The sequence below is a fragment of the Pelobates fuscus genome, chromosome 3 (genome assembly GCF_036172605.1).
Source record: "Pelobates fuscus isolate aPelFus1 chromosome 3, aPelFus1.pri, whole genome shotgun sequence".
In the NCBI taxonomy this organism is placed as follows: domain Eukaryota; kingdom Metazoa; phylum Chordata; class Amphibia; order Anura; family Pelobatidae; genus Pelobates; species Pelobates fuscus.
This window is the reverse complement of record NC_086319.1, coordinates 159874203-159897828: the sequence shown is the minus strand read 5'-3', so window position 1 is coordinate 159897828 and position 23626 is coordinate 159874203.

Here is a 23626-nt window from a genome sequence, read left to right as displayed (position 1 = left end):
AAGACTCATTTTGAAGTTATCGTATTTTGCAGTTATTGTATGCTATGTTGTTATTCCAAGCTGTTGTTACATGTTTAACGGGCTACACACCGCAACACTCTCCGACGCCCGGCGGAGTAAAACACTACCCATTAGAGGCCTTTGGCCACCACAGAGTAGGACGAGGATGGAATACTCACCCAACATTCACACTTAAAGCCACAGGGAAGACGAGGGCTCCAGACGAGGTCCGGTTCGGGAGAGATTCGGGAACGAAAGGCACTGGGAGCCGCTGAGGTCCCGGGCTCCTCGGATAGGACCCGTGCGGAGGCTCCCGGCCTCCTCCGCTTTCCCCCATAGGATAGAGCGCCCACAGATAGGCGGACGGGACTTTGCGGACCACTGGTGGACTCTGCCTCGCCTTGTCCTCCGACGCTCGTTCCTCAACAGTCACCTCCTTCTGTACATAGTTCTCCCTACCTGTCTTCCCACCCCCCCTGCCCCGCGCCTCCCCCCTCCTACCGCACCCCTACTCCTCCAACTCCCTGTCCTCCCACCTGACGACTTGACTGACCCCCGACACACATTACTAGGACCCAGCCAGCGCAATGACACCTGCAAACCCAACAATGACTGACAAGCCGCTGCTACCGAGCGACCTTACCATCCTCTCCATAAACGCCAAAGGGCTTAACAAGCCAGAGAAGAGGTCGGGGGCATTGAGGGACTTCCATTCACAGAAAGCATCAATAGTCATGATACAGGAGACCCACTTCAGGGAGGGGGACAGGCCCAAGCTGACCAATCATCACTTCCCAATAGGGTATTACAGCGACTTCCACGAGGGGAAATTCAGGGGGTGGCGATACTGATCAACAAAAAAGTACAGTTTATAGAGAAAGCAAGCATAACTGACCGGGAAGGTAGATACCTCTTTATAAAAGGCACAGTGGCCGAACACTTATACACCTTCGCCACACTATATGCACCAAACGGTAAACATCACCGCTACCTCATAAGCACCTTGCATAAACTGCACGCATTCACTGAAGGGGTCCTCATAATAGGGGGCGACTTAAACGTTGCTATGGATCCGGCCTGGGACTGTTCTACTACACACTACACAAACGGGCACAATCCCCAGCCCACCAAGCACGACTACTACAACTACGACGTGATTTGACCTCACTGCTCCACTGCTCCACTCCAAACACCACAGGGAAGTACTCAGACACAAAGCCTTTTTCTCCCTATATGGGAACAAAAGTGGCAAACTTTTAGCCAGAATGCTGGCGAAACGGTGCCAGATGACCTCTATCAACAACATTAGAGACAAACAGGGCTCAGTACGCCGCCTACCAACGGAGATCTTGCAAACAGTGAGAGCTTACTACTCGGAGCTCTACTCGTTCCCCCGACCACAGTCGGAAACGGCGACTGCTCGCTTAAAAGACTCCATCCAGCAATACATGCAAGCACACAAAATACCTACACTAGATCAACAAGTCACGGACCAACTAGACGAACCCATCTCAATAGAGGAACTGGCACTGGCAATAAAATGCACCAAACCCAGCAAGAGCCCGGGCCCAGATGGCCTGCCTCTCTGTTATTACAAACATTTCACGGATAAACTATACCAGCCAATGCTGGCCTCGTTTAACGCGATAAGAGAAGACCATCACTTCCCCAAACAAGCATTGACAGCGCACATAACCATCATCCCGAAAGAGGGCAAGGACGCAGAGCACTGTGGGAACTACAGACCCATCTCCCTCATCAACTGCGATATCAAACTTATGGCAAAGATCTTGGCCATGCGCTTACAGCCGCATATCCCCACATTGGTACACTCTGACCAGGTCGGGTTCGTAACAAACCGTGAGGCGAGAGACAACACCATTAGGACCCTCGCCCTCATGCACAACAAAAACAGAAACACCGGGGGCCTCCTTCTGCTGTCCACTGACGCAGAGAAGGCCTTCTACAGGGTGGGATGGGAATACTTGTTCCAGATCCTCACCCATGTGGGTCTTGGACCCCACATGCGCAGCTGGGTCGAGGCCATGTATGACAGACCCACGGCCCACGTAATAGTGAATGGGGCACTAACAGACGAGGTCCCTATATACAATGGCACCCGCCAGGGGTGCCCACTATCCCCGTTGCTCTTCGTCCTTGCCCTTGAACCCTTCCTGACAGCTATCAGACAGCATCACGACATCACAGGCATACAAATGGGGGACACACACCACAAAGTGGCCGCCTACGCAGACGACCTCCTTTTTTTTGTTACTAGACCAGAGATCTCCCTCCCCAACATACTTCAAGCCTTCAAGACATTCGGAGTCATCTCCAATCTAAAAATAAACTACTCCAAATCCTACATCTTGAATGCTGACTTACCAAATAGCCGAGCCTCCCCTCTCCGCGCTAGCTTCCCATTCCAGTGGGCAGAGCATAAAATACGCTACCTGGGTACGTGGCTGACCAAGCAGAAGGAGGACCTATACAGGGAAAATTTTACCCCTATGTTAAACTTATTCCAGAGAGAACTAACTGAATGGTCCTACCCACATATTTCTGGCTGGGAAGGATCCAAGTTATTAAAATGAACCTCCTCCCACGCCTACTCTACCTGTTTCAAACGCTCCCCATAACAATCCCCACCGGATTTTTTACAGCTTTACGCTCGATGACAGGTAGCTACATATGGAACGGGAAAAGACCAAGGATTACGTTCAAGGCCCTTACTCTACCCAAGGAGAGGGGAGGGCTGGCCATCCCTGACTTCCACTTATACTACACGGCAGGACACTTACAGAGAGTCATGGAATGGACCAAGACCAACGTCCACAAACTGTGGAAGGTAGTAGAAGAGACAGAGAAGGCAGGACCAGTATCGGTCCTACCCTGGTGCTCCGGGGGTGGACTCGGCCGAGGATGCTCCTCCATAGCACAACATACCCTACGGGTATGGCACAGGGCGTCCCGAGTACATGGTCTCACCCAACACCCCTCGCCCCTGCTGCCCCTAATCCACAACCATGACTTCCCCCCCGGCCTCGATCCGAGCGCCTTCAGAGACATCATCCGCAAGCCCATCCCCAGGCTACACCACATATACACACACACTGGCCGGAAGACACTTGCTAACCTGACAGAGAACACGCCCCCTACATTCCTACAAACCTTCAAATACAAACAGCTATCGAACTACATTATAGTAGTACTGTATCCACCCAGACCCTCTGCCCCACAGCATATCATTCATATACTCACTACTACAAAGGGAGACTCCGACAGAGATTCCTGCCTTCAAGGGCAAATGGGAAACTGCACTGGGGAAGACATTTACCGAGACAGAGTGGGAAAAAATATGCTATCTCACACACCACTGTTCTACTTTCACCAAGACACAGGAGACAGCATTTAAACTACTGAGCCACTGGTACCGTACCCCACATAAACTCCATGCAATAGACCCCTCACACTCTGACCTATGTTGGTGATGTGGAGAGGCAAAGGGCACCACACTGCACCTATGGTGGGAATGCCGCAGAATTAAACCATTCTGGAAGGGCATACACGCCATCCTGGAGAAATTCTCGGACGCACCTCCACCACTGGAGCCAGCGGCGATGCTACTACACCACACGACCATACCCAGATCCCGATACAAGAAATCCATGACTATTAGGATCCTTAATGTGGCCAAACAGGTAATACCACAATATTGGAGACAGGATAGGTCCCCTCCCCTTAGGACATGGTTCAACCAAATGGAAGAACTCAGGGCGATAGAAGAACTACACTCGGGAGCGATTAATACCATTGCAAAATACATGGAGATCTGGACACACTGGATCGTATCCACCACACAGGCAGACTTCACCACCCACCTGGACGTAGAGGACCCACCTGACTGAACTGACGCCCATGACTGATCCCGCCACCCTACCCACTCATTTTCCCACACTGCCTGTATCCACCCCTCCCCCACCATTCCTATTTTCTCCTGCTAACCTCACTAGGGCCGCAGACCCATACTCTGAAGACATTGGGACATATCTGACCACTCGATAGTGGAATCACGAGTTCTAATAGGCATACATCACACGAAGCCTGCAGGGACTTGGGAACCACTGCCGCAATACTGATCGGTCACCCCCCTCACTCACTAAACCAGGGCTGCACACACTCGCTAGACCTAGATGCCCTGACAGGTACTAGATGGGCGGCGGAGTGCAGTCAAACCGGGACACACACACAAAAACAACGATGGAATCCTAACCACTGTATTACTGAACAGGGACCTGCGAGTCCATCACTGATGTGGGCCTGCGTGCCCGAATGCCTACTTGATTTGACGTACATGTTCTGGCACACGTTGTGCCTTACTTACAATGCTCTCGAAGAGACCTGCGAGTCTCACTGTGAATGTCAAATATGTTTCCATCACGATACACTTGGGGAGACCTGCGAGTCTCACTGTGAACATAAACTGATAATACTAATAAAAATATATTTACAAAAAAAAAATACACAGAATAGATAAAGAGTAAAAGAACCTGTTGCGGACTGTTTCGCTCACAAGAGGATAAAAACCGTTTAGGCGATAATCCCCTTTCCAGATAGACCAGCAGCTATTGCAATCACCAATCTCCCGAACTGCAAACTGCACGTATTCACCAACTCCCGAACAAGAGACACACGAACCCTGGAAGCAGCCAAACAGGAAAAGCAATACGAACAGCTTACACTCCTGGCAATCGGCATACAGTCAAATTCCCCCCAAGAATGAGACGACACTTCACTTTGAGGGTTAAGCAGGAACTCCCTGATTTATTCACACAAACTGTCTTATAAAGGATTCTCCCATGCAAGGGAGGGATTTACAACAATTACACAATACACCAATCACACAATAGTTACCTCCCACAATGCCTCACAATCCCTCCTCTCTGCCCTGGAGATAATTGGGGAAGGAATCTAATTATCTCCAAAGACAGAGGCAAAACTCAATTACCCACATGGCAGACAAAAAGACAGTAAAAGACATAAAATTGCATACTGATACATTTAGTACATAAGACACACATTTCTACATATCCCCAGATAGCTTAGATCTGAGCGCACATTATTAGATGAATGGCACTCAGATCACATACATACAGTTTAAATGCCATGGAGCCAAAGTCTTTCACATAGTCCTTTGTTACACGAATGGGCTCCATGGCTTAGCTATCTGGGTTAACATATTCACATATCCCAAAGTACCGACTGAACCGGTGTTCGACACCAAGGGCACGAATAGGAACCAGGGGACGGACGGCTCAGCTGTGTTCGCGCAAGGAAGTGTCCGTTTTCCGTTCCACAGTGTTAGTGCTGAGCACCGCTGGCCTTTCGGGACTTAAAATGGCCGCTGCCACGTGTTCGGCAAACGAACAAAGGCCACCCAGTGTTCAGCAATTAAGCTGCGGTTAACCGCAGCTTCTGGGCGGTCAATTGGTGGCACACTCCAGCTCCCCGGTGGCCCCCCGTTCGGTAGTTGGAATCTACCGAACACCCCGGCAGAAAAGCACGAATAAGCCTTTCTGCAGGGAAAATAAACGGTTTAACCTGCAGGGCCATAGTCCAAAGGGAGCAGGCGAGCAACCAGGCTTCTCCAGTTCACAGTGGCGAGGTTGGTTTCGCCACACTTGTCCCCTTTACCAACTAGACTAACAGGGTATCTGACCTCCTGCCGGTCAGTGCCCTGGTTAGTCCAGCAACCCACCCACGAAACACAAACAGCAGTACAGCCCACCCACAATAACTGGTTACTACACCTGGATAACGTAGCAACTTGTCCATGTCCAGGTGCCTCACCACGGCTGTGCGGGGGACTGGTAGACTGCCTTGGTGGGTTGCTGAGGGGGCAGAGACCAGCGGTACTCTGCCCTGGGGCCAGCGCTACCACGGAAGTAGCCTGGTTGGAGCCTGGTTGTGGGCGGGGGAGACCGACTGTCTCCCCTCTGGCTACACCGCTATGTGGCTGGGGGACAGGACCGACCGTCCCTACCCCTTGTGCTGCAAGTACAGAGACTACGGTCCCATCTGCACAGTTGTGGGGCTTAACATCTCCCCTTGGTGGGTTAGGCTGCCGCTGGAGAGAGGGTGTAACAAGCTCCTCTCTCTGAACTGTAAACTGCCGCTGGGAAGAGGGGGTAGAAGGCTCCTCTCCCTGACACTCTCTCTGCTGGTGGAGAGGGGGACCAGCTGTCTCCCCTTTCATTATTTAGTCCTGCTGCTGGGGTGCGAGACTGACGGTCTCTGCTCCCTGCAGGGCACTCTGCCGCTGGGGAGGAAGGATGGCACCTTTAGCTCCCTTGGGTACACACTGCCGCTGGGGAGGAAGGATGGCACCTTCAGCTCCCTGGGACTCATACTGCCGCTGGGGAGGAGGGACAACACCTTCAGCTCCTTGGGGCACACACTGCCGCTGGGGAGGAAGGACTACACCTTCGGCTCCCTGGGGTACACACTGCCGCTGGGGAGGAAGGACGGCACCTTCAGTTCCCTGGAGTACACACTGCCGCTGGGGAGGAAGGACAGCACCTTCTGCTCCCTGGGATACACACTGCCGCTGGGGAGGAGGGACAACACCTTCAGCTCCCTGGGGCACACACTGCCGCTGGGGAGGAAGGATGGCACCTCCAGCTCCCTAGGATACACACTGCCGCTGGGGAGGAAGGACGGCACCTTCTGCTCCCTGGGACACACACTGCCGCTGGGGAGGAAGGACAACACCTTCGGCTCCCGGGGGTACACACTGCCGCTGGGGAGGAAGGACGGCACCTCCAGCTCCCTGGGACACACACTGCCGCTGGGGAGGTGTCACGGTAATATACCCCAACACGCAGGAATAGTCCAGATAGTCAAGAGACAAGAAACCAGGATTCGTCTTACCGGACCTTAGAATGGCCGGACTAGACGAGTACAAGAAAAGACAGAGTCCAGAACAAGCCGAGGTCAAGGGAACGGAGAGACAGCGTAAAGTAGAACAAGCCGAGGACTGGTACACAGAATACAAACCAGCGGATAAACAAGCAAGGATAAAGAGAGAGTGGAGTCAGGAACAAAGCCAAGGTCAAGCACCAAAAAACCAACTGAACGATACAAGCACTAAAGGGAACTGGACAGAAACCACGATAGGGCAAGGTGCAAAGGAAACAGGTGAGTATAAATACCCTAATGTTCACTTTGATTGGCCCCTGTCATATCCACGCCCCCAAAACGTGAGTGTATGGGGAACGTGGCATGACAGGGGCCAATGGGAGACTGATTCTAATTTTGTCTCCCACTGTCTCTTTAAGAGCGCGCCCGAGACGCGCGGCGCGCTCTTAGTGTCAGGTGGGACACGTGACCGCTTCTCGCGGTCACTGCCCGCCCGACTGATCTCGTCGTTGGCTGAGCTACGCGCGGCTCGTGCAGGAGCAGGACCGCGCGCGGCGAGAAGAGAGGACCCCGGCCGGCCCCTGGAGAGGGTAAGTACTGCTACAGGAGGAGGGACAACACCTTCAGCTCCCTGGGGCACACACTGCCGCTGGGGAGGAAGGACTACACCTTCGGCTCCCTGGAGTACACACTGCCGCTGGGGAGGAAGGACGGCACCTTCTGCTCCCTGGGACACACACTGCCGCTGGGGAGGAAGGACAACACCTTCAGCTCCCTGGGGCACACACTGCCACTGGGGAGGAAGGACGGCACCTCCAGCTCCCTAGGATACACACTGCCGCTGGGGAGGAAGGACGGCACCTTCTGCTCCCTGGGACACACACTGCCGCTGGGGAGGAAGGACAACACCTTCGGCTCCCTGGGGTACACACTGCCGCTGGGGAGGAAGGACGGCACATCCAGCTCCCTGGGACACACACTGCCGCTGGGGAGGAAGGACGGCACCTTCAGCTCCCTGGGGTACACACTGCCGCTGGGGAGGAAGGACGGCACCTTCAGCTCCCTGGAGTACACACTGCCGCTGGGGAGGAAGGACGGCACCTTCTGCTCCCTGGGATACACACTGCCACTGGGGAGGAGGGACAACACCTTCAGCTCCCTGGGGCACACACTGCCGCTGGGGAGGAAGGACTACACCTTCAGCTCCCTGGGGTACACACTGCCGCTGGGGAGGAAGGACTGCACCTTCAGCTCCCTGGGACACACACTGCCGCTGGGGCAGAAGGCCGGCACCTCCGGCTCTCCGGAACGCACTCTGCAGCTGGAGAGGGCGGCCGGTACCTTTGGCTGGATCTGCCATGAACTGCAGGTACTCTGCTGTTAATTTCCTCACGAACTGTACGTATTTCTCCTCTGGGTTGGGTCCAAAGTAAGCCAGCCGTATGGCAACCTCTCTGTCAAACTCCTCCTGAGTGTAGCCGGGCGCCATGCTTGCTCTGACAACGTTGGTTCCTTTGTAGATAGGGTCGCTGTACGGGTACTAACGTTGCCCTCAGTTTGTAAATCCAGGGGATGGTGTTACCTGTAGCTGTCCTTCTGGTTGTAGGAACGATCCCACCGCTGCCACCAATTGTTGCGGACCATTTCGCTCACAAGAGGATAAAAACAGTTTAGGCGATAATCCCCTTTCCAGATAGACCAGCAGCTACTGCAATCACCAATCTCCCGAACTGCAAACTGCACGTATTCACCAACTCCCGAACAAGAGACACACGAACCCTGGAAGCAGCCGAACAGGAAAAGCAATACGAACAGCTTACACTCCTGGCAATCGGCATACAGTCAAATTCCCCCCAAGAATGAGACGACACTTCACTTTGAGGGTTAAGCAGGAACTCCCCGATTTATTCACACAAACTGTCTTATAAAGGATTCTCCCATGCAAGCGAGGGATTTACAACAATTACACAATACACCAATCACACAATAGTTACCTCCCACAATGCCTCACAATCCCTCCTCTCTGCCCTGGAGATAATTAGGGAAGGAATCTAATTATCTCCAAGGACAGAGGCAAAACTCCATTACCCACATGGCAGACAAAAAGACAGTAAAAGACATAAAATTGCATACTGATACATTTAGTACACAAGACACACATTTTTACATATCCCCAGATAGCTTAGATCTGAGCACACATTATTAGATGAATGGCACTCAGATCACATACATACAGTTTAAATCCCATGGAGCCAAAGTCTTTAACATATTCCTTCGTTACACGAATGGGCTCCATGGCTTAGCTATCTGGGTTAACATATTCACATATCCCAAAGTACCGACTGAACCGGTGTCCGACACCAAGGGCACGAATAGGAACCAGGGGGCGGACGGCTCAGCTGTGTTCGTGCAAGGAAGTGTCCGTTTTCCGATCCACAGTGTTAGTGCTGAGCACCGCTGGCCTTTCGGGACTTAAAATGGCCGCTGCCACGTGTTCGGCAAACGAACAAAGGCCACCCAGCGTTCAGCAATTAAGCTGCGGTTAACTGCAGCTTCTGGGCGGTCAATTGGCGGCACACTCCAGCTCCCCGGTGGTCCCCCGTAGTTGAATCTACCGAACACCCCGGCAGAAAGGCACGAATAAGCCTTTCTGCAGGGAAAATAAACGGTTTAACCTGCAGGGCCATAGTCCAAAGGGAGCAGGCGAGCAACCAGGCTTCTCCAGTTCACAGTGGCGAGGTTGGTTTCGCCACAGAACCCTTTCCACTCCGTGAGATAGTAGTGCAGCGCTATATAATAAGATATTAAAAACTCACCCTATTGGAATTTGTTGGGTGGTTCGGCTTGGTTATACATATATACAAAGAAAAACACAAATAGAGACTGCATAGTGCAGAGTTGTTGTGAACAATAAATGGAATTCTCTATAAAGTAACAAACTCACATGCTAATGAGCCTTTTCAAGAATAGGCTCTAAACTCTTCAGCAAGTATGTTTAGGGTAACATACACCCCCTTTTAAATCTTCTTAAAGTTGTACTTTCCGATATATGACAGAGAAAAAGGAAACACAAAGGGATACACACTCTAAGTGAGATCTGCAGGCACAAAACAGACTGTTTGAAAATACAGAATGTGCTCACCTGGCTCAGAGTCTTCCAAACTGGCTCTGAGTATATGAGTTTGCGTCAAATACAGGGTGACAGCTCCCTTTAGAACCAAGGCAACACTGGAGACTGGATACACTCGTTTAGTAAAAATGCACAAAAAGTGCTTATTTAATATAAAGTAAGAAATAAAAATAAATACAATTTAAAATACAATATAAAAAAAGTGTGTGTAGATCCTCCGAAACGCATTTCACCTATCCTGTAGGCTTTTTCAATCGGCATAGTGTTGCTTCCTGGTTCCGGTATTTATGTCATTGTTTGTATACGCCCCCATGGGCGTCCGCAGGGGGGGGGGCAAGGGGGGGCACTTGCCCCCCCCCCTGGATTTTTCAGCTTGTTCTGCTATTTTTCGTGTGTGATTTAAAATGAACTGCAATACCGGCGCCGGCCAGTAGGTGAGGTGTATGGAGAGAGACAGGGACAGGAAGCTGCATCTTATCCCTGCTTCTCTCTGCTGAGTGAAACCGCAGGGGAGCAACACATACAGGCAACAGAGACAGCCTACAGATCAGGTAAGTGAGGGATGGGGGGGTTTAAAATAGCCTATATATTAGGGGAGTAAGGCATGGGGGGGCAGCCTATATATTAGAAGAGTAAGGCATGGGAGGGCAGCCTATATATTAGGGGAGTAAGGCATGGGGGGGCAGCCTATATATTAGGGGAGTAAGGCATGGGGGGCAGCCTATATATTAGGGGAGTAAGGCATGGGGGGGCAGCTTATATATTAGGGGAGTAAGGCATGGGGGGCAGCCTATATATTAGGGGAGTAAGGCATGGGGGGCAGCCTACATATTAGGGGAGTAAGGCATGGGGGGCAGCCTATATATTAGGGGAGTAAGGCATGGGGGGGCAGCCTATATATTAGGGGAGTAAGGCATGGGGGGGCAGCCTATATATTAGGGGAGTAAGGCATGGGGGGCAACCTATATATTAGGGGAGTAAGGCATGGGGGGGGGGCAGCCTATGAGTAAGGCATGGGGGGCAGCCTATATATTAGGCAAGTGAGGCATGGGGGGGCAGCCTATAGATTAGGCAAGTGAGGCATGGGGGGGCAGCCTATAGATTAGGCAAGTGGGGGTGGGGTGGGGGGCTAAATGAAGAGTCAGCAAGGAGAAGGGGCAGGAAGGGTCTGCAAGGAGCACAAAGACAAAGTTGAAGAAGGAGCAGAAAGGGACAGCAAGGAGCACAAAGCTAAAGTAGAAGAAGGAGCAGAAAGGAATCAGAATGAGAAAGGAGCAGAAGGGTGCAAAATAAGCAGAAAGGTGAAGGAGCCAAATATAGAAGACAGTGTCAGAAGAAAAAGAAGACTGTTAAATGAAGGAGAAGTAAAGGAGATTGGAGCAGGAAGGACAAATGAAGTGAACCCTCCACTTTATTCTGGACACCACATCATAAGGCTTTGGTACCTGTGCCTGGCAGGGAAATTCTGGACCTTCTCATCTCCCCAGGTAAAAAAAAATATCAGTGTTAATGTGTTCACTTTTATTTACTGAGTGTCAGGAAGCACAGAGTGCCGCTGGGTAGGGGTGTTGCTGATTGGCTAGAGCGGTCAGCTGGCACTCTAACCAATCAATAGCTCCCCATTCATAAAAGAGTTTGAAAAAATTCTGAACCGGGAACTAGCGATTGGCTTAGAGCGTCAGCTGACCATTCTAGCCAATCAGCGGCACCCATGCCTGACGTCAATCTGCACTTCCTGACACTCCGTTTCAGATGCCGAATACCACTAAGGGACCTGGAGCTGGAGGAAGCCTTTGGGGTTAAACCATTTGAGAGCGGTTTAACCCCTTAAAGGAAAGAGCACCCAGGGGCTTCCTGGCATCATAGCATTTTCATTTAGATGAAGTTGTTATGGTGACCAGAATGTTCCTTTAATTTGCTTAAAGGAACACTATAGTGTCAGGAATACAAACATGTATTCCTGACACCATAGTTGTGAAAACGCTATTCACCCTGGCTTTAAGTTATAATGACTATGCTCCTCCCCTTCATGACACTGTCAAAAAGGGGCCAAGCATAGATGTCCTTACAATTACGCCCCCCCCTGGAAAAATTCCTGCGGACGCCCATGTACGCCCCCTTCAGTTTTGATCCTATCGTTATCAGACATCCGTCTAGCTCCTCCCCATCACAGCTACTTCTCATTCACTTGATAATATGGCTTGATGTAATCGTTGATGTGTTATATCTGGGCGGGCGGGACTACATTACCTGGAATGCATTGCAGCTAAAAGGTTCTGTCATTTCCGGCATGGCAGAACTACCATTCCCATCATGCTTGGCAGTTCAGTGTCCCATAATATAGCAAATTTTGCCCAATCAATACAGTCACATTTGGTAACCCTTGAAGATAAGAAAAAAAGGTTTATACATATATATATCAATAAAAAGAGAAAACACATAAATATATCAAAAAGAAATATGACTCTATAGCCTGAAAATTACCTATCTTAATTTATTAACAGACCACCAGGATCGTTATAGTTATACAAGCAATATGGGAAAACAAAGGAGAAACCAACATTATAGTCTCCCAATTCTTCCCATAAAACCAATCAGATTCACCATAGAGCAAACGGAGATGCGATGGATTATAAAAAATGGCACAATTCAAAGTCTACATTCAGACCATACGGGGCCAAAGTGTTCAAATCAAAAATCCACTGCATCTCCGCCTGTCCCAATTTTTTAATTATGTCACCCCCCCTCCAATTTAAATAGACTTTTTGAATAGCAAGGAAAGTTAAATGTTGTGGATCGCAACCCTTAAAATGTGCCGAAACACTATGTTGCATAAATCCTCTCTTGATGTTACGAACGTGCTCATTTATTCTTATATGTAAAGATTGTTTTGTTCTTCCTACATAATAAAGATTGCATGTGCATTTGAGTAGATATATGACTTGTTTCGTGTAACATGTAATCAAGTCTTTTATAATGTATTCCTTCCCAGTGTCTATAGCTCCAGAGTGATTAAGCTCTCCTGCAAGATGTACCGCTGTCTCACCTAAACACATGGAATATACCCCAGAAAGGTCTCTTGGACCGCCCATTCTGTCTAAAAAGCACCCGGGTCAGATGAAGTTGGCCCAAGTTGGATGAAAGTACAAAAGGTCAGCTGGACGTGGCTAACCTCGGATCCAGCGCAGAATGAAAAAGTTCTGGTTAGAGTTCCCCGGTCACCTAAAAACACAGCACTTTCTGTGGGTACATGGAGCTCCCGAAGTCCTTGGTGTCCTTCGATGCCTCTCCATTGTCTCTGTTAACCCTCCAAAAAGCGCCCTGGGTTATAGTCCAGGGACCAAGAGCACTCTGTTTAACGTTTTAGCGAATCATGTTGACTTAGCAATCCGCTTTAGATTTTTAGAGCAGTTTGGGGTTGCTCCCGGTCAGTGCATCATGTCTCAGATGCCCCCTGGCAGATGAAAGGCAGTTTTGGGCTGCATGGAAGGGGGTGCTGGGCTGAGAGACATGGGCTGAAAGGTTTGTCCATAGTGTTAATAGTCTTTAAAGAAGAGGTGGGTGTTTGGGGAGATATGTACTCGGCTTAGGTGACCAGAGGGTCCATCAGAGTCTGTGTGTCTGTATGTGTGTGTGTGTATGTGTAACATTGTGTGTGTGGCAGTGCATATGTGTATACATCTCAGCATTCAAACTCCAACACTACAAATACATCCCTGCATTCAAATGTCAACATTACATCGATTACACACTCGTAAACCACTGCTTTCAAATGGCAACAGTACATAAAAACATACAACACTACACACAAATACGCCCCTACATTCACAAACACATACTGCATACATAAATACGCTTACATTCAAACATGCAAACACTGCTCAGTGCTATGTACAACACTGCAAGGATGAGCAAATGACAGATCCCCAGTTGGCAAAGCATTATGGGAGTTGTATGACAGACAGGTATGTACCTTTTCTCCATCCTTGTGATAGGGGGGCTCAAAATAATTCTTTCACCATGGCCCTCTCTACTTTAGTTCCGTCACTGATGGGGGGACATGGTGACATGGTAAGAACCAATGATAATTATTGACTGGTTAATTAAAATCAAGGCCCAAATGTCTATAGTACTGAGAAAAAATAAATGATTTTACAAAATAAAAAAAATAAAAAGACAGAGAAAATGTCCAGAAATTACGTGAATTCACCATAGAATTGTATGTGGCTGTAATGGAACACTCCAGAACATACAGTTTTTCGCAATCCAATAATTATACTTTCTCATCATGATTCTCGATTCCATCCAACTTAGGCTCAGAAAATAAATCCTTATCTGCTTAAATGCTTCTGAACAGTCTGCTGCAAGCAATATGGCATGAATTGTGATGTTTCTGCTACTGTGATAAGGCAAAGTTCCACTTTCACATTATCCATCCAAATCTGTTTAATAGGGCCAGCAGTGATAGGCTATACACACTGAGGGGCAAGTTAGCTACACTGATCTACATTTTACATTTTTGTAAATCAGTATTTAATGTAACACAAATCACTGTTTAATAAATAAGCCTCTTTCTGTAGTGAAAATACTTTTAGGGTAATAATTATTAAAGATGGTGACTGGCAATTTATAACATTGTAATTAGTCTATCTTCATTTGTATATATCAGGTATCTCATGATATGTTGTAAATCAAGAAAGGCGGCACATATCTCAGTAATAAAGGAATTGTGGACAGTAACATGCAAACCAAGTAAAACAGCTCACGGTGGCTTCTATTTCCTGTAGAGCTGAAAAATTTAACGCTATTGTAACGGCTACCCAGATAGAGAGAGGGTTTCTGCCGTTGAAGACGTCCTTTTTCCCTGCAAGCTGCTGTGGAGAAGTAGGCTGATGTAATCCCATCCACGATATCCAGAGTGAGGAGCAGGTTCAGCTATAAACAGGAGCAGAATAATATTCCCAAATAATCCCCTTCCAAGAACGAGACGAGGCTACGTTTTGAAGGGTCAAGATGAACTGAGGACTGGAACACCCAGCCTGCTTTTTATTAGAAATAGATACACACAGAACACTCCCAGGGGGAGGATGAAAACAACCAATAATACAGATGGTAACACCCCCACGTCTCCTCCCCTCAGATAACTACATAACCCAATTAAAATGTCCACATTTTTCCACCAGTTCTGGATGTACCCCAAAAACAGGGGGTACAGCTTTAAATCCGGTAGCGCTGGATAGCTCTCCTTCAGGGGGACAATATATCCAAAAATCACCCCATTCGGATGTACAGTTCGGGAGATACAACGTTCCAAAGTTTTGACCGACCGCACAGACCAACTAGCCGAAATTAGTTCCATGAGTTTTGGCCTTGCGGTCGGTCTCCGTTCGCACGGTAAAAAGGTATGATACTCTGGCCATCCATGCGAATTGCGGGGTTCGCTGGAATCCCCATAGATGATTGCATATAACTACCGAACGAGGGGACGTTCGGTAGTTTCCGTGCGAACTTATGGAGGTCTGGAGGATTCAGCGGTGTTCGCCTGTTTGCGTATCCGTTTTCAGTTCCATGCGGTTACAGGCAAACACCGCTGTTCGCACACAAGATGGCCGCGAACACGTGGAAAGTCCCGAAATGGCGGCCACCTCTGCATTACACGTGAAATTCGCACGGAACCAGACGAACAGAGGAATGGAGCGAATGGATGTGTAAATTGTAATTCCCTGGTTTGTTTCACATCCACCAGAGGTTGTTAGGGATCTGTTACACTGCTCCCCTTTTGTGGAACACTCCGGCAGACCCGGATTGATCCTTTTCGGGTCAACTTGGGGCTGTCCGGTCCTTTGTTAGGGCAATAGTTCTGTTTGTCTGGACAGACCGTCCGCGTTCCCATTAAACTTGCCAGGGCGGTATTGGATGGAGAAATTGTATGGCTGTAGTGCGAGACTCCATCTCAGTAAGCGTCCATTATCTCCAGCTACTCTGTTCAGCCATACAAGGGGGTTATGATCAGTGATTAAGGTGAATTCTTGACCATACAGATATGGGGTTAATTTCTTTAGGGCCCAGACCAGGGCTAAGCACTCTTTTTCCACTGCCGCGTAACTCACTTCTCTAGGTAACAGTTTTCTGCTGAGATACGCGACAGGGTGTTCGCCCCCGTCTTCGCCGACCTGGCTTAGCACTGCCCCCAGTCCGTACATGGACGCATCTGTGTGGACGACAAATCTTTTGTTAGGGACGGGGGCAGATAAAACAGGTGCATTGATCAAGGCTTGCTTCAAGGTTTGGAAGGCTGTTTCACAGGCGGGAGACCACAGGACTACTCTAGGTAAATTCTTCTTTGTTAAATCTGTCAAGGGTTTGGCGATGGCGCTGTAGTCAGGGACAAATCTCCTGTAGTACCCTGCTGTCCCTAAAAAAGCTAACACTTGTGTCTTAGTGTGGGGTGTGGGCCAATTGGCTACGGCCTCTATTTTAGCGGGTTCTGGTCGTTGTTTCCCACAACCCACCCGGTGTCCCAAATACTGGACTTCAGCCATGCCAAAGTTACACTTCTCCGGCTTTAGAGTTAGGCCGGCGGCCCTAATCTGATCCAACACAGTCTCTATGTGTTGGAGGTGTTCCCCCCAAGTCTCGCTATAGATCGCAATGTCATCCAGGTATGCGCAAGCGAAGTCCTGGAAGCCATCAAGGAGGCGGTCCACTAAGCGCTGAAAAGTAGCTGGGGCGTTTTTCATCCCGAAAGGCATGACCTTAAACTGGTATAGGCCAAACGGGGTGACAAACGCCGACTTAGGGATAGCGTCCTTGGCCAGGGGAATCTGCCAGTACCCCTTGCACAAGTCAATGGTGGTCAGATAGCGTCCCCTGGCAATGCGATCCAATAGCTCGTCTACTCGGGGCATGGGGTATGCGTCTGTCACAGTTCGGTCGTTGAGGCGTCGGTAATCGACACAGAACCGGGTCGTCCCGTCCTTTTTGGGGACTAGGACGACGGGAGATGCCCAGGGACTGTCGGATGGCTCTATAACCCCTAGTTTTAACATTTCCTGAATCTCCTTCCTCATCTCTTCTTTTACAGCCTCGGGAATTCTATAGGGAGTTTGTCGGAGCGGGGCTTGTCCTGGGGTTTCTACGTAATGGGTCGCTACAGGTGTGTAACCTGGCTCCTGGGAAAAGGTTAATCTCTTTTCAACTAGTAGTTGCTGGAGTTGTTCTCGTTCTGTGGGAGTTAATCGCTCCCCTAGCTGTACTGTATTAAGCAGAGTTTTGGACTCGGGGTTGGCTAATAGATCAGGGATGGGGAGACTGTCAGGGTCCTCAGTGGCGGGGATGCATATGGCGGCTATGTCTTCGGGCCGTTCTTGGTATTCCTTTAATAGGTTTATATGAAAGGACTTCTGTATCTTTTCGTCCTTGCTACTGGCAATGATATAGGTGGTGTCACAGACCTGGGCTACTACTTTGTAGGGGCCTTGCCAGGAGGTCTGCAATTTATTTCCTCGAACGGGTTTAAGTACTAGAACTTTCTGTCCTACCTGGAATGTTCTCAGCCTAGCGTTCCGATCGTACCAATGTTTCTGCCGACCCTGGGCCGCATGGAGATGATCCCGGGCCATCCGGGCTAACTGTTCCATACGGTCCCGCATTTCTAGCACATATGGTACGATGGGGACACCTTCGTGTTCCGTCTCTCCCTCCCAGTGCTCTCGGATGAGGTCGAGAGGGCCTCGCACCCTCCGTCCATAGAGCAGTTCAAAGGGAGAGAACCCAGTGGACTCCTGCGGCACCTCCCGGTAAGCAAACAGGAGGTGTGGCAAAAATCGCTCCCAGTCTCTGTATTCCGCCGTAAAGGTCCGTAGCAATTGCTTTAGGGTACCATTAAAGCGTTCACAGAGACCGTTAGTCTGGGGGTGGTACGGTGAACTAAGTAGGGGCTTAATACCACAGACCTTCCACAACTGCTGGGTTAAGTCTGCGGTAAACTGGGTCCCTCTGTCCGACAAGATTTCCTGGGGAAATCCTACTCTGGTGAATATCCCGACTAGCGCACTAGCGACAGTGTCAGCCTGGATATTCGTCAGAGCGACGGCTTCTGGGTAGCGGGTGGCATAGTCCACCACGGTAAGAATGTATTTCTTACCAGAGGGACTGGGGTTAGGTAGGGGTCCTACGAGATCGACTGCCACCCTGCTAAATGGTTCCTCGATCACAGGCATAGGGGACAGTCGAGCTTTCGGATGATCCCCTCTCTTCCCCACCCTCTGGCATACATCACACGTGCTACAGTAACGGCGCACGTCCTTCGAGATTCCTGGCCAAAAGAAGGTCTGAGTGATTCTGTATGTTGTGCGGTTACCCCCTAGATGTCCTGCTAACGGAATGTCGTGGCCAATTCGGAGAAGCTCCAATCGGTACTTTCTAGGTACCACTAATTGGCGCTTCTGCGAAGGAGCACAGCCTCTCTTCCTGCCTTCGGTTAATCTGTATAATCGGTCCCCTTCCCATATAAAACGTTCCCGCTCATCCCCTCTATTGTCAGCTAGTTCTCGGTACTTTCGGAGGGTGGGGTCCTGTCTAGTTTCCCTCCCAAACTCCTCTGGGGTGTCCCAAGCTAGCGGTCTATCTGTAGTGTCATTGCTAGGTGTCTGTCGGTGGCTTACCTGGGTCTCCCGACCTGTTGGCGGATCGTCCTCGATACGGGTCTGTGAGCGGGTGGTCACGGGGCAAGCCGCAGCAGTAGTGGGTAAAAAGGCCGAGGCTAGAGGGCCAATATCATTGCCCAACACGACCTCAGCGGGTAGGTTGTCCATAATGCCCACCGTGGTCTTTCCTGACCCGACTCCCCAATCCAAGTGTACCCGGGCGGTGGGTAAGCGAAAAACAGCCCCCCCTGCGACCCGAACAGCAACAGTACGGTTAGACACAAGTTCTGGTTTCACCAGATGCTTTTGTATTAAAGTGATGGTAGCGCCAGTGTCCCTTAGGCCTTGTGCTATCTGTCCATTTACACGCACCTCCTGACGGTGGTGCTGGCGATTATCTGGGGAAGCCGCTTGTATGGGGTTGGCCTCATATAATATTCCCAGGCATTCCTCAGGGCTCCCTTCAATTTCCAGGCAGTGAGCAGCCGCGGGGCGTGAAGATGGGCTTTCGTTGTTAGATGTGCGCCTCCAATTATTATTGGCTGATCCCAACGGGCAAACACGGGCAATATGTCCCAGGTTGCCGCAGCGATGACACGTCACTCTGTAGGATTCCCGGGGCTGGTTGTTAGACCCTTGAGGACGTGGAGGTCCTGGGGGTACCGGGGCCCGGAATTCTGTGCGCGCAGCGTATGTTGGGGTGCGGGCCTCTGTTCTAGGTGCTGGTCGCGTAGTACCTTGGCTCACTTTTCTTGTTTCCACATATTCGTCCGCTAGTCGTGCTGCCTCATTTAAGTTGGCTGGGCGGCGATCTCTCACCCAATCCTGTGTATCTGCCGCCAAATCTTGGAAGAAATGTTCCATCAAGAACAATTGTAGCACTTCTTCTCCGGTGTTAGCATTGCACCCTTGCATCCAATGTGATGCCACCCTTTGTAGCTTGTTTGCCCATTCCATGTGGGAGTCCGCTGCCTTCTTTTTGGACTCCCGGAAGCGACGGCGATACGCCTCTGGGGTGACTGCGTATCGGGTGAGTAGTGCGGCTTTCACCCGCTGATATTGTGTGATATCTTCGGCCGTGAGTGCCCGAAAAGCCTCATTTGCTTTTCCTGAAAGTTTTCCAGCCAGAATAGTAACCCATTGGTCTGGGGGTATCTGGTGCAGTGAGCACTGCCGCTCAAAATCTGCCAAATACCCATCAATCTCTTCCTCATTTTCTGCAAACGCTTTAAATGCAGTAAATGGTATTTTCCTCCCTGCAGCAACGGGAGGAGAAGTAGGAACTATATGTGTACTAGCTTGTTGCGCCAATACATGTTCCGTGTCTTGCCTCCTCTTAGTCTCGATCTCCTCTTTTGCGTTCTTGAACAGTCTGTCTAATAGCTCCGTGGTCTTTTCCGGATATAATGCTAATCTTCGCTGTACAATAGCAGTGAGTACATCGTTCTCGCTGACCGGTGCAATAGGTTCAGTTACCTCCATGGATCTATCCATTTCGTCCAGCTCCAGTAGGTCAGCTATCAGCTCTCTCCTTGGTCTGTTACTAGCACTCCTACCACGATTTTCCAATAGATCTTTCAGTGTGGGTCTTTTCAGTTTGGCATACTGAGACTCCATTCAGCACTTGCTCCTTGGGCAAAAAGAACCATCCCACCGCTGCCAACCAATGTAACGGCTACCCAGATAGAGAGAGGGTTTCTGCCGTTGAAGACGTCCTTTTTCCCTGCAAGCTGCTGTGGAGAAGTAGGCTGATGTAATCCCATCCACGATATCCAGAGTGAGGAGCAGGTTCAGCTATAAACAGGAGCAGAATAATATTCCCAAATAATCCCCTTCCAAGAACGAGACGAGGCTACGTTTTGAAGGGTCAAGATGAACTGAGGACTGGAACACCCAGCCTGCTTTTTATTAGAAATAGATACACACAGAACACTCCCAGGGGGAGGATGAAAACAACCAATAATACAGATGGTAACACCCCCACGTCTCCTCCCCTCAGATAACTACATAACCCAATTAAAATGTCCACATTTTTCCACCAGTTCTGGATGTACCCCAAAAACAGGGGGTACAGCTTTAAATCCGGTAGCGCTGGATAGCTCTCCTTCAGGGGGACAATATATCCAAAAATCACCCCATTCGGATGTACAGTTCGGGAGATACAACGTTCCAAAGTTTTGACCGACCGCACAGACCAACTAGCCGAAATTAGTTCCATGAGTTTTGGCCTTGCGGTCGGTCTCCGTTCGCACGGTAAAAAGGTATGATACTCTGGCCATCCATGCGAATTGCGGGGTTCGCTGGAATCCCCATAGATGATTGCATATAACTACCGAACGAGGGGACGTTCGGTAGTTTCCGTGCGAACTTATGGAGGTCTGGAGGATTCAGCGGTGTTCGCCTGTTTGCGTATCCGTTTTCAGTTCCATGCGGTTACAGGCAAACACCGCTGTTCGCACACAAGATGGCCGCGAACACGTGGAAAGTCCCGAAATGGCGGCCACCTCTGCATTACACGTGAAATTCGCACGGAACCAGACGAACAGAGGAATGGAGCGAATGGATGTGTAAATTGTAATTCCCTGGTTTGTTTCACATCCACCAGAGGTTGTTAGGGATCTGTTACAGCTATCAATAATAAATGATAGGTGTTGGGTACAGCTATCTGTCAACATGGCCTGAAATAACCCTAGATCAACATAACTCACACCTTTTGGAACCAATATATATATTTTTTTAAGTGACCATTTTCCATTTCTCTCACATAATTATTACTGAAGACTTTTGTAAAGGCACCATAACCACTACAGTATTCTGTCTCCTTTGTCCCCATTCAATTAAATGAAGACTAGGAATACAACATGTATTAGCCAGGCTTTTCCCACATTCCTACCCCGAGCTCGCATTAGGATTAATGGCTGCGTTCGCATTAGGATTTCCCCATAGGAAAGCATTAATCAATGCTTTCCTATATGGATTCCGGTGACGCTGCAAGTCCTCGTGCACAGCGTGAGGACGTCCAGCGTCAATTAGGCGACCAAAAGTCGTCTTAACACCCGGAAGTCCCTCTAGTGGCTGTCTGGTAGACAGCCAGTAGAGGTGGAGTTAACCCTGAGAGGTAATTATTGCAGTTTCCCAGAAACTGCAATAGTTACCACTGTAGGGTTAGGGGACATGGGACAATGCATCCAGACCACTTCAATAAGCTGAAGTGGTCTGGGTTCCTATAATGTCCCTTTAAGTCCTAATTCATTAATTTAGCTCTTGGAAAAGTAGACTCGAATAAATCTGTATAGGAGGTGCCCTCAAGTGAGAGGGTGTCACATAGTTGCAGTTCCATTCTGATATATTCAGTAATTACACTGTTTCAGATAAATTTAGGTAGGAGGATAAATTCAGGAAGGACTGATTTGTTTCTAAGGATACTATAGAAATGTACTCTATAAAGCTGTTTATACAAACAGATTCATATCAGTGAATAATAAAGACTACAAACAAATAGTTTTAGTCATTATGTTCTTACTATGAGGAACGATAATATACGAGTGGTTATTTTCTGAGGTTATAGCTCCAAGATTGGAACTTTATCATTATTAGTATACTCCCTTTTTCATTCGGACCACCCCAAATGAAATTATTAAAAACAAATGATAATCATTTGAGGACATTCAACATGAGGATTTCAAACATCACAGAACTGAGTCTGACTCAGATGTTGAAGTGGAAGCACCCTCTAGTGGTGATCAGGAAGACAGCCACTAGAGTTATATTTATCCCTGCAATGTAAACATTGCTGTATCTGCAAAATGACAATGTTTACATTGCAGGATTAAAAGAGGGTCACTGCACACAGACTACTTCATGGAAATAAATGTTCTTAATATAGCTGAATTAGAGAATTATCCCACATCAGCTATGTTTGCTTCAGTTTTGATATTTATGTTTAATTTGCAAAGAATAAAAAATAAGATGATGTTGATAGGGATAACGCTAAGAACCAGAAGAGGAGATCTCAACCATCCATCCTCTGAAGATACATCTACCTGGGGTTGTCACCATCTTGACTTTAAAAGTCATACATCTCAATGGACTCTTACCAATCATTTGCTAGGTGCAACAGGCCCAGGATTCTATGGTTGGTCTGCTCCCAGTCACCCAGAGCTGGTAAAATCTTGACTGTACTTGATCTTCACTCACTATCTTGGATAAACACTATTCCTACTTGACTGGACTAGGAAAGACCAAAAGTCAACACTCCAGTCATTGCAGAATTACAACTCCCATGATGCTTTGTCAGACTTATGGCTGGGAAAGCACCATGGGCGTTTTAGGTTTGTAAGAGTCATGTATTAATATCATGTGGCCACCTATCACTACAAGAAACCTTTTAGCAATGTGGGATTTAGGGTGCACCTGCTAAGAAGTTCCAAGTGGGATTACAAGTACAAAAAAAATATTGCTTGTGGTTCGATGAAAAAAATAAATATGTATGAACTTTTGTGCCTGCCTATATTGAGTAATTTAAATTAAATTATTGGAGTCAGCTCCAGACTTGGGAAAAATAGCTATAGTGGCGTTGGAGCATTTTACAAGTTCAGCCATTTTGCAAACTTGAATTCAATTTGCTACATTTCATAAAGTGAGTGGTTAAACCCCTAAATCCAGATAATAATAAAAAAAAACTAAAACTAAAATCTATATATTTAAACCTTTAAACACTTCTATTTATGCTGTTGATCCTAAAGTAATTTCTAAAACTGGAATTGTTGAAATGAAATAAAAACTAGTAATAAACTAGCCAAATTGTTACTATAGCATAGAAATAAGGAGATTTACTTTCTAAATTGAAAACTGTATTTAAAAAAATGGTTTAAAATAGTCAAGCTGTTACTAAAGCTGACTTTGTGAATTTACCCAAATCCTCCATTGC